The sequence below is a fragment of the Urocitellus parryii genome, chromosome 13 (genome assembly GCF_045843805.1).
Source record: "Urocitellus parryii isolate mUroPar1 chromosome 13, mUroPar1.hap1, whole genome shotgun sequence".
NCBI lineage: Eukaryota > Metazoa > Chordata > Mammalia > Rodentia > Sciuridae > Urocitellus > Urocitellus parryii.
Window position 1 is genome coordinate 20,435,710 of NC_135543.1, and position 16,372 is coordinate 20,452,081.

Below are 16,372 nucleotides of genomic sequence, written 5' to 3' on the forward strand. Positions count from 1 at the left end.
GAAATGGATATTCTGAATGAGGAGTTCAGCCTTGGAATCTTAAAGTCATAGCGCATAATGTATAACTATCAAGTTTCTTTTCTGTAAAATGATTCTAATTACAGGATTCTATAGCAATGTATAAGAATCACATACAAAAAAGTAATTTATAAATTATCAAGAGTAAAATTAAGGTGATGCTTAGTTGAAACTTGACTCCTATCTACCACTTTATTAAAAAAAAAACTCAGACTGGATCAACAACATAAATGTAAGACCCGAAACTATGAAAATAGTAGAAAGAAACAGGGATAACACCTCAAGACCTTGGTATATCAGTGATTATTTGGATGAGAACTCAAAGCAGTGAAATAAGCCAATCTCCAAAAAACCAAATGCCGAATGTTCTTTCTGTTAGGCAGATACTGACTCACGATGGTGGAGGGAGTGGAGGTTCACTGGATTGTTGGGGGGTAGTGGGGAAAAGGGAGGGGGGATGGGAATGGGAATCGAATATAACTTTCTTATGTTCATATATGAATACATGACCAATGTAATGTCAGTGTAATGCCACATCATGCTCAACCACAAAAAGGGATGTTATACTCCACGTACAGATGATATGTTAAAATACATTCTACTATCATGTATAACTAAAAAGAACAAAGAAAAAAATCAACAGAAGAGAGAATGGATAAATAAACTGTGGCACATCCAGAAAAAAAAAGAACTCAAAGCATAGGAAACAAAAGCAAAAATAGACCAGTGGGTTTGTATCAAACTAAGAAACTTCTTCACAGCAAAGGAAACAATCAACAGAGTGGAGATGCAACCTAAAGAGTGGGAAAGGGGTTTGCAAACTATTCACACGAGAAAGGATTAATATACAGAATATATAAGGAACTCAAAAACTCATCAACAGAGACAAAACTCAACCAAATAACTCAAATATAAAGTGAGAAAGGATATGAACAGACACTTCTTAAAAGAATAAATTCAAGCAGACATACACCAAGAACTGGAAGAGCTGTATCAGATTTTAGTTCCTTACTGTTCTCCATAGTGGCTGTACTAATGTATGTTCCCAGCAGCGTTGTGTGAGAGCCCCCCTTTCTGCCCATCCTCACCAGCATTTGTTATTTTCTGTCTTTTTGATAATAGCCATTCCAATCGATTTATGAAAAAAAATACTCAACTTCATTAAGAATTGCAAGTCAAAAACCACAATGAGATGTTCTTGCTTTTTAATGTTAACTGGGGTTATTCTGACATGTTAACAAAAATGTTAACTGGGGTTATTCTGACATGTCAATCTCAAGTTCAGAATGCAGACTTTTTGAGATCACATCTTTTACTCCAGTAATGAAATGCGTACAAATTTATCAGATATTGAGGCACTCTAAAATGCTAACTAGGGCAGGAGTGGTGTGTAGGACCTGGGCTGAGGTAACATGGTGGTCTGGTGCAGAAATAAAAATTGATGTGCCAAGAAGCAGATTTCAAAGGCAGGTTCTCTTTAAAACATCTTTTATCGTATCACCTGATAATCATCCTCTGACATCATGGCAGCCACAGCATTGAAATGGGTGATATCAAAGAGAACTATCTTGCAGCATTTATTTCCAGTCCAAAACTCTAGCTTTATCTGGTGTTTGTCATAAATCTAGATGTTCTTCTTTTCCAAATCACTATAATTGCAAAGCAGAGCTCGCTTTGACACCTGATGGTACGATGATAGTATGCTATAGCCCTTCTACGGACATCTCATAAGAACACACAGAAACTGTCTCTCAACCAGATCTTGTGCACATGATCAAGTGTTGAAAAACAGATTAGAAGAAAAAGGTGAAAACCTTCAGCAAGGACCCAAAATAGAAAAATTTAGGAAAATATTTTTTTTTCCAGAAGGAATCGTTGATATCTTCATGGACAGCAACACAGATGTCATAAGAAACTCAATCCTGCAAATGACAGATGATATTGAGATTCTTGGGAGAATCAAAGAGAAATGTTATCCTATGTCTCATTTGCCATTTGAGAAAATGCAATCTGGTGTATTCACTAATTTGCTATACAGTACAATAATAACAAAACAACAACAACAAAATGTTAACTGGGGTTATCCTAATAGTGGGGTGAAGGGCAATTTCTTATTTTCTATATCATATCTTTGAATTTTTCTATGAATAAAACTTTAAAATTAGAAATGCCCACATATTAAAATGAATGTTTTGCGGGGCTGGGGCCGTAGCTCAGTGACAGAGCGCTTGCCTAGCATGTGTGAGGCACTGGGTTCAATCCTTGGCACTGCGTAAAAATAAACAAATAAAATAAAGGCATGCTGTCCATCTACAATCACAAAAAATAATAAGAAAAAAAAGTAAAATAATATTTTGAAAAGCACTGCATTTAAAAATCAATGGTAGCAAGCCACCACTGAATGACACTACAAGCTGTTAAGTGTGGGTTGTAGACCATTTTATACCCTCTCCTACCTGCTTCACCTTGGGCAAGAACCCTCTCACTGCCTCACTTGTCTCCTGTCTGTCCTGGCATTTCAACAGCACACATTTTCTGAGCCCTCGTTGGAGCCAGACACTCTTTTGAATGGTGGAAATAGGATTGGGAACAAAACAGACCAAACTTTTTGTCCACTTGAAACTCACCTTCATCTGTTTTATCTACTTGCTGTGAAAATTAAATGGGTTAAAATGTAAAGCGGTTAGAACAATGACGGGCACAGGGGAAGTACTCCTAAATATTAAACAGTGGAGATGATGACGATGATGCATGTTACTCTGTTTTTTAATGGAAAGATGGAAATCTGGTCGCAAATACTGGAATTGAAAGCGAATATTTGAAACCCAAGTGTTGGTTTGGGAGCTTTTGTTGCAGTTGTGTTAGGGCCTTATAAGTGATTTATGCAAAGTCATTCTGATATATTAAACCACCCCGTTGCTCTGTGGGCCCACAGAGCAGGGACAGGTGGGCCCCGAGGTGCTCAGTTCTTTTTCCTCTGGTCATGAGTGAGCTGGACACTTCAGTGGAAAGTCATCATGTCACTTAAGACAGCACCGCAGGATCTGAATTAAGTCTGTTTCGAACACACTCTCCCCTGCACACATTTTGAACTGCATCTGTTTTATTTTATTATTAAACATGCATGAGCAATGTATCTTTGAGGACATAGGATGGCTCATAAACTTGCCTTGGGGTGAAAAACAAAGCAAAAGTAAAATTTCTTGTCTTTAAAACACTCATCAGCACTTATTCTCCTCTGTTCCAGTTATTGTTTTAAAGAATTAATCTTCAGAAATATGAGCATAACTATTTTTTTTTTTGGCAGGCTCCAGAGTTCATTTTAAATAGCTTGACATTCCTTGCACAATTCTTTGTAAAAGATTTAAAGAAGAAGAAGAAACAAAAAGAAAACCTTTGGGGTTGTGGCTCAGTGGCAGAGCACTTGCCTAGCTAGTACGTGGGAGGCACTGGGTTCGATCCTCAGCACCACATATAAATCAATAAAAAATAAAAGTACACCAATAACTAAAAAATATTAAAAAAAAGAAAAGAAAGCCCTTACCCATTTCTCTCCTCTTCTCTGGCAACTTTTGCCCATGTGCAGTCTAATTGAAAGTGCTACATTTTTTCCCCCTCTGCTTCAAATCCCTTGAGAGAATTCTGTCCAATTTAAAGGCTATTAGAAACCGTTAGGATCATGTTGTTATTATTTATAGCGGCTCTCATTGGTTGGGGGTAAGGTCACTGGTATAGAATGATTTGTTTTTCTTTTTAAGAAAAAGAAATCTAAGCTCTGCCAACAAGAAAATTAGATCATAAAGGAGAAAATGGGAATGTATCATTTATTTTGTAAGCAGTACCTATTTAAGAGACACATTCTTTAATAAGACTTCACAGTGCTCCCAGCTATGTTCCCTTCTGTTATATTTAGTGAGGAAATTTCCAAGGCAAAAAAATTAAACACCTTCAGGTTTTGCCCCTGGTTCTGTGTCTGTCTGGCCCAGATCTCAGCAAAGGTCAATATTACTATTTTATTTTAGAGTCTCCTTTAAGACAATGGATGCAAAGTTATTGAAAAGACCTCTTTAAACAAGTCTTATAGAGAGGAATGTGCTATTTTAAAAGGTGGAAATGAGATGTAAGATTGGTTTTGAATAGGTGGTGTAATGCCAGCCTCACTGACTAAGGAGTCAGGGGAGTTAGATTCTAATTATCGCTTTGCTACTAATCCACTGTGTATCTTTTGGAATGTTGCTTTACTTCTCTGAGTTTCAGTATACCCATCTATACAATGAGGGCGTTAGGTTGCACCACTAGCTTTTAGCCATATGGATACAATTCACAGTAAGACATGCATTTTGTGTTATAGCCCACTATATGTACATATGAGTAGAAACAAACAAACAACATAAATAAAAGTATCAGAGAGAGTTTTTCTTTCTGTATCTGATGCTCTTCTATTTGCTAATCCAGTCCATTCCATTCTGACTATTTAGAGGCAAATGGAGACCACTGAATTCCCTCATACGTTGCAGCCTACAGTTACTTAAACCCTGGACTAGATAGTTTTTAAGGTCTTTGCTGGGTAGGAAAACCTTTAACGTAGATTAATGAGAGATCTTGGAGTTGCTATTAGAAAATAGCACTTTTCAGGGGAGAATTAGCTCTTTTCTTTTATGAGCTTTGTCAGGATACTTGAAGTAACCAACTGGATTTTGCCTGAGGGGAGGGCTATTTTCTGTGGTTGGGTGTGGGCCCTGGGAACTGGGCCATCCCTGGAATCCAGTGTCCCAGCGGCTGCTTAGTTGGCCACAAGGTTGGCTTTAGGTAAAGTCATGAAATAGAGGACATTTGTTTGTACATCTACCTCCTCGTTTGCAAATCTCCCAACCCCCAGGTTCCTGCTCCAATCTAGAAAGGTCAAAAACAGTGCGGGGGTGACTGCAGACCCTCATGGGCTCCTGTGAATGTGTGGTCTCCCTGTCCCCAAAGCGCAAAACCTGCAGGCTGCCGCCCACGAGGAGCTCAGGAGGACCGACGTCCACATGAACCCATACCTCTGTTTCCCAGGGTTAATTGTGATGAGATGGAGGCAGAGGGGGAAAGAGGGTTGGGTTCGGTGACTACAAATGGACAGGGACTCATCACCACGGTACCTGGTAGGTGACGTTTGTCACACTGATCACTATGCTTTTGCAGTGGCTCTGCGAGGGCAGATGCTTTCTCCCTCAGCAGTGTTCTCTGCACTGACGCTCGCTCGTTGGGATGACCGTTTTTGAATGTGAACTGTTTGACAGTAATGACGACCATTTAAGAGTGCCGGTCGGAGGGCAGTGGTCTGTGGAAATGACTTAGGAACTGAGAGGACAGGATGTCAGACCCCAATAAACAGTGGGGGGCATCTGATCTTCAAGAGATATAAACCTCCTTTTTCTGTATCTTTTCACCCAGGACCCTGCTTCCTCAGTGAGTGGCTGCAAAATCCAGTCATTTAAAAGAAGACACAGGGCCTGGGGATGTAGCTCAGTGGTGAAGCCCTTGCCTAGCATGCACAAGGCCCAGGGGCCCAGCTCCAGCACTGGAAAGAGAAAGAAAGAGGCATCAAGATTCTTTCTTTCAAACATTGAACAGGAATATTTAGGGACAAGGCTTAGAGGCTGCTAATTTGTCTAGGTAAAAGATTGGCCTTACTTGGGAATTCCATAAAAAAATGGGATTTTAAGACTCAGGGAGAATGACACAATTGTAGTTAGGACTGACAACAATAGGAGTGTTTTTCTTTTTTTTTTTTTTTAAAATCAACATTTTAACTTCTCTACTCAGGTTCTTATGTATATCTTATGTATATAGTCACGTACTAAATAATGGTATTTTGATCAGTGGTGGATCACATATAAGATAGTGGTCCCATAAGATTCTATTGTTTAGTGATGCCATAACTGTCTCAGTTTGTGTACATACTCTGTGGTATTTGCCCACTGATGAAATTTCCTAACAATGCATTTCTCAGATATATCTCTGTTAAGAGATTCATATATATCTATATCTATCTATCTATCTATCTATATGTCACATTTAATCCATCTGTGAATACATATTATTCTTATTTTATAAGTGAACAAGCTGAGGCTCATGTAACATGACTTGTCCATTCAAATGAACTTAGGAAGTAGAAGAGGTAGGGTAGTATCATCTTTGATTAAAATTCACACTGATCTTATTGTTCAAGTATGAATTATTCAATTATTCCTTTTTTCCCCTTCTACATTTTTGATAAGTTTTTTGAAATATAATGTATGTAAAGAAAAGTGTGCATATGATGGATTTTCACAAAGTGAACCCAGCCATGAGACTAGCACCCAGAATATCTCCAGTACTTTAGTGTCCCCCACCTATGTCCCTTCCTAGGTATTGGGTCTCCCAGATTCTGCCACCAAGGAAAACTGTTGTTCTGACACCTTGAATTACATTAAGTGTTTTTGAGCATATATGACTGAAATTACCAAGTGTGTACTAATTTGTTCTTTTTTTTTTATTACAAAGGAACTATTAAGAGTTTATCAGCATTTCTTGAGTGGAATGTCCATATCACTTCAGACAATTCTAATTGATCTCCTCTGAAGAGCTGTTTTGTTCTTCCCCGATGACTCAAGAAGACTGGCTTTGAGATGAAGATGAATACACTTCTGTCACAGGGAAGTGATGCTTGATTTGGAGCTCTGTTTGAACAGGTCGATTAATCAGATCGAAGTAGTAAAATATTACCACGTTCAGGAATCATTGCAGGTGGTATTAAATTATAGAGTCTCGTCTTGATGTTTATGAATAACTCATAATACATAAATAGACTTAGCATTTTTAGAGAGTGACTAATAGAGTTTGACTTATTCCTGCGGGCTGATTTAATGTCTTCAATCAGCTGCCAGGAATAGGTGCTGGCAATGCCCTGCCAGCAAACAGTGAAGAAGAGGCATTTTTATTAAGGTGGTGGTGGGGAATGGGGCTGTGCTCCTAAGGAATAAAACCCTCAGACCTCATAGACAAACCGTGTGGAACTTGTCAACTTGGATGAGGGGTCCTCTTCCAACTGGCTTTAGCAGCTAGATAATTTTATTTTCTTACGTATCTAGAGAGCTACCTTTGTAATCTAAGAGGAAGTCCCAATGGACTGTATCTCAGGGCCTCAGTTTCCTAAGCTGTGAAGTGGGGATGATGCCCACCTCACAGCATTGTTGTGAGGATTGAATAAAAATAATACTTGTAAAGCATTTGGAATAGGATCTGGTACATAGTAAGCACTCAGTCAGTATTAGCTATGAGAGAGAGAGTAGAGGTAGTACAATGGACTGAATGTGCTTCTCCATTATGACATGTATTCAACATAATATGGATATATGTTGAAATAAAAACTTTCAATGTGATCAAATAAGGAGGTGGGGTTTTGGAAGGTAACTAGGTAATAAGGGTGGACCCCTTGTGAATTAGATTAGTGCCCTCATAAAAGGGACCGTAGGAACTCTCTAACCCTCTTTTTTTTTTTTTTTGGTACTGGAGATTGAACTCAGTGGCACTCAACCACTGAGCCACATCCCAATTGTATTTTATTTAGAGACAGGATCTCACAGAGTTGCTTAGTGCCTTGCCATTGCTGAGGCTGGCTTTGAACTTGGGATCCTCCTGTTTCAGCCTCCCAAGCCACTCAGAGTACAGGTGTGGGCCACCATGCCCAGCCCTCCCTTTTGCTATGTGTACATTGAGAAAATGGCAGTCTGCAACCTTAAAAGGACCTCACCAGAGCCTGACAATGCCGACACCATGATCTTGGACTTCTACTCTCTAGAACTATGAGAACTAAGTTTGTATTGTTTATAAGCCACCCAGTCTGGGGTGCTTTGTTACAGCGCCTCAAACTGATTGAGACATGTAGAGTATATGGCTGCTTGTGTGGTGTTTTTTGAGAGTTGCATACAAAATTTTTGAAAACCCTCTGTCATTTATTAAGGATTTACTCTTAGTTTTGTTAAACGCTGGCCTTCTGCTTAAAAGGCAAAGACATCAGGCCAACCTCCTGTCCCTCCCACTTCCCTCCCTCACTCTCTTCTAGGATTTCCATTTCTTTCTAGGCCTTCTCATTGTTCTGTTGCCTTATGGAGGGTAATGAAGCTCACTCTTCAGTCCAAACATATTCCCTTAAGCTCCATTAACGGGTTTCCAGTCACCTATGAGGTGAACTCAGTGGAATATTCTCCACATGCCTCCATATAGACTGTTCAAACATGACCTCACCATTTTCTCTGCTTCATCAGAATTAATTCATTGATTAAGTTATTCACTTACCCATGCATCCAAAATAAATATGTGACGTGCCAGTGACAAGTTGGGCACTGGGAATATGGTGACAAACACCATGAATTGGTCCTGCCCTCGTGGAGCCTGAGGTCCACAGAAGGGTTTGCGTTGGACAGGGAAAGAATCACTATGTGGTCAAGACGTCAGCACTGTGATAGGGCAGTGTCCCGAGCTCATGGGAGAACTGATTGATCTGGACGTGAGTGAGCAGGGGGACTTCCTGGAGGAAGTCACGTCAAACAAGAGACTGAATGAAGTTAGCCAGGAAAAAAGAAGTAGAGGAGGTAGACACCAGTTCCTAGGTTAAAAGTAGAAATGCATCAGAATTTTTTTCTCTTTCTTTTTTTTCTCCAAATCCTTTTAAAAAGACCTCCTGGTGTGTGTGTGTGTGTGTGTGTGTGTGTGTGTGTATTTATGAAGAATAACAATGATATTTATTGAAGACATAATATGTCACATAACTTTGAGGCATTTGACACATATTGGCTCATTTAATCTGCACCACAACCTGATGAGATAAATCTGTTAGTTGTCCTTATTTTATAGGAGAAAAACACTGGGGCACAAAAAGGTGCCCAACTTTATCCAAAAAGTAAATGGCAGAACGAGGACCCACACCTGGGGTGCGGGAGAGAAAATTCCCCTTCTCAGCCACTCTGCCACACGTACCTGTTCTAGTCAGTCCTTTCCTGCCCCCCTGCTGTCTTATCATTCAGCTTGCCTCACTCTGCCCTGCCTCCCGGTGACAGCGTCTGCCTCCCTTCTTGGAACTCTCCCACACTGCTCCAGTGTAATATTTTCTACAACAGGACCCTGATCCTGTGACACTGCCCTGTCTCAGTTTGCCCGTGACTTTGTCTTACAGGCAGAGTCGAGTTCAGAGTTCTTGCCATCTCTGACCCTCTCTGTTGCTCTGTGGCTCTGAGCCCCTGGCTTCCGTCTAAGTAGCTTCTCTCATCATCTTCCACGAACGTTCCAAGATTTCTCCAAGTTTACCACCGGCATCTTGCATCTCTGGTTCTGCCAAGGGCTGCTGCTTCCTTTATTTGCAAATGCTGTCTCCTCTTTTTCTTGGGCAGTTCTTACTTGTGCTTCAACATTGGCTTCTTCCTTAACCCCACCCTTCCAAGTCGGAGTGAGGGGCCTTTGGTCCATGGTCTCCTGCACACTCTACCTCACCCCTGCACCATCCTCACCTCCAGTTACTTCCCACACTCCAGTGAGATTTCTGTTTCTTGACCTTCTGTGCCACTAGCCTGTGAACTATGAGTGGGCAAGGACTTCTTATTTATTTTTACACTCCAGCTTGTTGCCTGGCCTGGAGTAGTGCTCAGTAAATGACCGGTGAAGGCAAACATAAAAGGATGTCCCAAGGAGAGAGGGCCCTGGGGCAACGGGACTGAGAATTGATAAGGCTTGTCTGATGGAAGGAGAAGGTGCGGGAGCAGGTGATCCAGAGGTGCTTTCTAGCCATTGGAGGGAGTTATTGGCATCTCTGGGTTGTTATCAGCTATGATTTTTATGACTCTTTTATTAACTATCCTCTATGGCCTCATCCAAGGTGGTGAACAATAAGAAAAAAAAAAACTTAGCAAGTTGTCTTCCTTTCCTTTCCTTTCTTCTTCTCCTTCTTTTTATGAAACAACCCTTTTGAAATCACAAAATTAGCAACATGTGCTTTGTTGAAAGTTAAAACTTAGACAAACCAAAGTATGAAAATCATTGTTGTATTTGTTTCTTAGGTTTCAGTGACGAAGTAGCTCAAACTGGGTGACTTAAACCAGAAGAGGTTTATTTTTGGGAGTCAGAATGCCACAGTCAGGGTGTGAGGGTGGCATCCCTCCTGGGAGATCCCTCCTCCCCTCCTCTCTCTTCCTGTCTTCTCATGAGTATTGTGAGTCCTGAGTGTCCTTAGGACGGCAGCTGCTTCTCTCTAGCCATCATCTCTGTCATGACATCCTCTCTGTGTGTCTGAGTCTTCTTGAAGCCATCCCCACTTCTCCTCTTCTTATGAGGACAGTGGACATGCTAGAGTAGGGTCTGCTGAGTGGACATGCTCGATGAGGGTTTGCGGCACGCCATGTGACTTCATCTTAATGAATTAGGTCTGCAACAACCTTCACTACCATGCTAAGCACTAGGATTTTGATATACCCTTTTGGGGGACACAATTAAAATAATAAAAAAAACCCAAACACGTTCCTATCATTCAGAGATAGCCACTGAGCTATTAAAAAGGGGAATCTCACATTGTCCATTTTCAACCTTTTATTAGTGCAGATAACGTATTTTTAAATCCAGATGCAATAATATTGTATGCTGTTTTGTAAGGCTACTTTGTTTTTTCTTTTTACTTAATGATCTAAGGTGATTAACTTCTGATTTCTTTTGTTTCATTATACAACTCTTGTTTTCTGGCTTATTTACTATAATTTTGAGCCATTATGTCTGAAATGTGATCCTGTAATTTTTTTTTTTTTGAATTGCTAAGCATATTTTCTGATTATTAAGGAAACTTGCTGAGTTCCTTGTGGGGTTAGAAAAGGAAAAAGAGATTTAAAGTCCCGATTTCATTATGCACAATCCATGTAAGCATGTCTTATGAACATTTCTGCTCTAATTGATATTCAGAAATTGAGGGCCAGGCCGAGCTCCCACTATCTAACCCAGTGGAAGAGGGCTGAGGTCAAGTGTGACCCTCTCCAATTTGAATCTCTCCGATTAGAATCAGCGAGCTGTGCGCCTAATGAAAGGTTCTGTCTAAAGGCTCATTTGTCCAGGGGAACTTTTTCTTAACCTTTCTTTCCTCTACCTAATGCGAAAGTCTGCAGAGGCTGCAAAGAAGGAGGCTTTGCTGTTTAAGCATAATCTAGATAATCGGGCCAGTGAACTAAAATAAAATGAGACCTAATAGAAAAGAGGACATGATCTAATCTTTGTTTTCCATCTCTCACTCTCTCTCTCTCTTTTTTTTTTTTTGCTCCCACTTATAAGGGAGAAGTTGAAGTGACCCGTGTGCTTTTCAGAAATAGAAACATGTTTTCTGCCTTTTAAAAAAAGAAATACATAATGTTTATGATGGCAGGGATGAATGAATAGGACCTGTCCGGCTGAACTAATGGAAAATTGATCCTCCAATGATCAGGTGGATAATCCCCCTGAGACAGGGGTTCAGCTCAGGGTGTTTCACAGAGAGAAGGTGGCAATCATCAGAGTGGGAGGATTTGTGAAACATCGGGAATAAACATTTTGCCTACAAATAATTTTTTTCCTACTGACCCATCAACATACTTGAAATTATGGCATTATGCAATTGTTGAAGAGATGTCATTGAAGGGCAGGTTTAAAGCGCTAAGGTTCTCTATCCTGGAAATGCATAAAACCACTGCCTTCAGTCTGAGGAGCCCGGGGTCATCAGTCAGCTAATGCAGAATAGGACACCAGAGCACGAAGTTGTGTCGAGAGATGGAGACCAAGAGTATGAGGGCATTTAATTGTGAAATTCTACAAATGAGGGGCTATCCTAAGGGAAGCAGGAGTTGAGGGGGTTTAGAATGGAGGTGAGAGGAAAGACGTGGCTGCAGGAAAGCAGATATAATGCTGTTGGAGACAAAGCAAAACATTGTCATTTGGAGCCAGAATACTTGGGGGGTTTAAATCTGAGCTCTGCCATGTACAGAGTAAGAGATTTTGGTTAAATCATAGTCTCAGTTTCTTCATCTGTAAAGTGGAGTAATAGTAGAACCTACCTCAAAGGATTGATGAAAGGATTAAATAATGAAGGTAACATGCTTCACAGAACTTGAGCCAGAGTAAAAACCCAAGAGATTTTAGCTGTTACTCTTACTTATGTTCATGTATCAGAGGACATGGTTTCCAGCAGTACTCTAATAACTTTCAGAAGCATTATAACTTAATTTTCACAATTCTCCATGGCATTTTCTTCTAGAGATGAGGAAACTGTAAATTCTCTCTCCTCTTATAAATTTTAAATAGTTTGGCCAATTTTAGGCATCTAGTAAATCCTAGAATTCGAATTTGAATCAAAATCCCTCCATGGCTGGGGCATGGTGTATTGACTGTGCCAGTGGTTAGCGCCTCCAGAGAGTGGCCAGCACTAACCTGTAAGAGCCGATTGAGTTCTATACATGCAAAATCCAAGATGTGGATGCAAGGGATTTAATGAGGAAGAACCTTCAGGTAAAGAGCGAGAGAGGAATGAGGAGGGCCCGAGGCAAGATGGTGATCTCAGGAAAATGGCATGGTTCATGGAGGAGAGAATATTAAGAAAATAAACCAAATGAAGCACTACAGCTGTCCTTTCTTGAAACAAATGGGCTGGCCTTATGCACTCACTGATCAGTCTCTCTCTCATTTTGGACTGACTCTCCCTCTTCCCTGATTTGCCTCAAGGGTGAGATGGCTCCTGTTCATGGCTAATTATCCAGAGAAGAGGGCAACTTTTAATACTCCTAGTGCCTGGGATGGATCAGCCCAGGAAAGACAATCTGGATGGAGTACTAGCTTGATCCATTTGGGCTATTATAATAAAATACTATCAACTGGAGGGCTTAGCAACAACAGAAATTTATTTCACACAGTTTGGAGGTTAGCCCAAGATCAAGTTCCTAGCAGATTCTGTATCTGGTGAAGGCTTCTTTTCTGCCTTCCCTCTTTTTGCTGTGTTCTCAGAAAAGGCCAGGGAGACTTGTCTGGCATCTTTTATAAAAGTACTAATCCCATTCATGGGGGTCCACCCTCATGACCTAGTCATTTCCAAAGCCCCCCCCCAATCACCTTGGGGATTAGAATGTAAACTTATGAATTTTGAGGAGACATACGTATTCAGACCCTAGTAGGTACCAACCACAAACCCTACATCAGAAAAATAAGGTCAGGGTGTGTTACCTAAGGCAACCTGTGGAAATATCATCATTATGGGAATTAGATTCCTAATTAAAAAGGTAATCTTATTCACTGGATCCGAGAATCAAGACAAGGTATAATGAAACAATAATATAAGAATATTGTTGTGCTGGGGATATGGCTCCAGTGGTAGCGCGCTCGCCTGGCATGTATCAGGCGCTGGGTTCGATCCTCAGCACCCACATAAAAATAAAATAAAGATGTTGTGTCCACCGAAAACTAAAAAATAAATATTAAAAATTCTCTCTCTCTCTCTCTCAAAAAAAAAAAGAGTATTGATAAAAGCAAAGCAAAACAAAACAATACAAATACCCTGAGAAAATCTGCTGAGATGAGATGAGACGTGAAGGTTTAGATTAAGGATGACCTTTCTTTCCTGATCCACATCCTTCAGGAGACATGCCTATGGGAAAGGAGGGACAGGGTGACCCTGTTATGTAGCCTCAGCATATGCTTCGGGAAGGATGAAGTTGGGGAAGAGTGTCTCCTCTAGCAGCTGGTAGGTGAAACCTAGCACAGGTGAGCCAGCCTGAAATGGGGCCAGGGACTTGGAAGTGGGCGTGTAACCCAAAGTTCAAGTTCTAGTTGTGCAATGCATTCACGGCCGGCACCCTCTTCATCCCTGTGAAACACGGGATTCTCAGCTGTGAAATGGAGAGCTGCTCCCTCCAGCTCTAAAACTCAATTCTACGTTGTTGGCAACTCACACCAGACACCACTAAAGTGTAGCTTTCACACAAATTAGATGTGACACTCCCTGTATGCTTCACCAGTGATAAATGATGGGTTTACTGCTTATTCTTTGTGTCTCACTTTGAAAAATCAATGAAAAGCTTTGAAAAATTGGTTTTAAATAACACATGTGTTTGTGGAGATGGATAGTCATGGTGTGGAAGCATCCTGAGTTGGGAAGTGAGACAGCCCAGGAGGCTGGCTGGTCCCTTGTCTTGGGGGCAGGCCCAGCCATCAGCACTCCAGATAGCACAGATCCCATCACCCATCAGTGTATGGGCAGGGCCACTTGATGGGGCTGTTGCTGCATTCAGGGCAAAAAATGACTCCATTGGTGGCCATTAGTCTCAGTGATCTAGCAACCACAGTCTCAGAAGCAATAATATGGCATGCATGTGGACATTTAGTAGCAGTACTAATTTTTAGGATCTGCGATGTTGTTGTGATCATTTTGAAAGTTTACTTTGAAGGGAACAATAATATCCCCTTGGTCCTTTGTGTTCGAAGTCTCCTTTCTTTCTGTTTGTCTCTCTACCTGACTCCAATCTGCGTAGAATCACCTATGATAATTGGAAAATAGCACCTGGGTACCGTCGGCTAATGATGTGCTAATACTCTCCAGGTGTCTCTTGAACCTGACCCAAGGAAACTTAGATTCAGAGAACAACCTTGAGCTGACATCCTCTGCTGTCCTTGGATGCAAACATCCTTAGAACTTATTGCAGTAAATGGCAAGTCATGTACAGGTTGGAGAGCTTTTTTAACACCTTCTGTACCTGAACTTTTTTTTGATAATGAGCATAGTACTAAGTCTTTTCTGTTTTTTTTTTTTTTTCTGTATTGTATCTGTCATAGTTACATGTCTGGAATATTTGAAACTCACTGAGCCACATGGATTTCTTGGGCACCTTTGATGGGTTAGAATCCTTTCCCGAGAGTGCTTCCGGGAGCCCCTGGGAGCCCAGCTATCAGCAGCTGCCATGGTGGAAAGCAGTTCTTTTCATTCCCAATTACTATTGTAAACAGTTTGGGGGGCCAGGGTCCAGAATTGGGTGAGCTGTTCATTCAGTAAAAATCTATTGAAGGTCTATCTACTGTTAGTTGTTCAAATGGCCACTTCTTCAGTATCCATTGTGTATATCATTATCATTTGTTCAGTGCCCACGTATGTATAATCAAGATTGGAATTTTAGGAAAGAAAAAGCCACATCATCTTATAAACTGGTTGTTTTATACTCTACGATCTCTAGCCTGCCTCTGGTGGAGTAAATACAATGGCCCATTTGTCCCCACATTTTGTAGCTTCCTCCTGATGCAGCCCTAGTAATGCTTTGATACCCGCCTTAGATGAGAGGCTGATCTGCAGGTCACTTAACTTCTGTTCCAATAAAACCACCTCCTTCTATTACTTTTTGCTCACAGATGACCTGCCCAAAAGACTTCTGCCTTTCAAACTACCATTGGCTCCAAATACAGTTGAGGCTAATTATTTCAGTGCGGTTTCCCCACCCAGAGCCTTGGGTGTGTGTGGGGTGCCTGCTTTCAGAGCAACCCTTTCTGCAGTTGGGGTGTTGGTAACACTTAGCTCAAACAATAAACAAAGCATTAAAAAAAACCAAACAAACAGCTGAGCTTAATTGTTTGCCAGCTTAATGACTAGGAAATAGAATTTATAGGAAAGAAAATAATTCAGGAATGGTTTATTTTATAAAGTGATTTTGCATGTGATTTCTTTTAATCACCTACATGAATGTATGTGCTTGATTCTCTGGTAAATTTTCTAGGCATTTATACAAAAGCAGTACGTTCTCACCAGTGAAAGGCTCCCACTGTGACTCAGAACAAAGTTTCTGCTGTCATTGTTTAATAAAGTCATAAGGAAATGATCAAGTGATTTGTTAATTACTAGAGGGAGACCAATGGCTCATTGTTACCTTCCATGAAAAACTGAAAACACTTTCAAAAGAAAATCTCAGCACGGGAAGCATTATTAGCTGTGTAAGCAGAATATTAGAAAATTTCACTACATCTGCTAAACAACATCCAGACGCCTGGTTGCACATATTGGGTGGAAGAGAGAGAAATGAAGAAACTTAATTTTATTTCAAAGTAGGACCAAAGCTAATCATGTTTCACACTGGACTAGGGCCTCACACTCTAAGGAGGTTAGATCTGGGATGATCAGGCCAGTGCTGGTGAAAGTTCAGTATTCATTTCTGATGGTATTGAATATTAATTTTGGTATTTTTTAAAACTATAGCAGAACCCAGAACTGAACATGGAAGGTGGCTATTTTTCATATTGTGCACATCATATTAGAATATCCAGTTGTCACCTAAAAAAACCTGGCAAGTGGGATTCAGAG

General features: G+C 40.6%; 1 pseudogene; it reads left to right on the forward strand.

The window, feature by feature from the left end:
• The first annotated feature begins 1,541 nt into the window (after positions 1-1,541).
• Positions 1,542-1,957, forward strand: LOC113197542 (large ribosomal subunit protein mL42-like; annotated as a pseudogene).
• Positions 1,958-16,372: the final 14,415 nt, after the last annotated feature.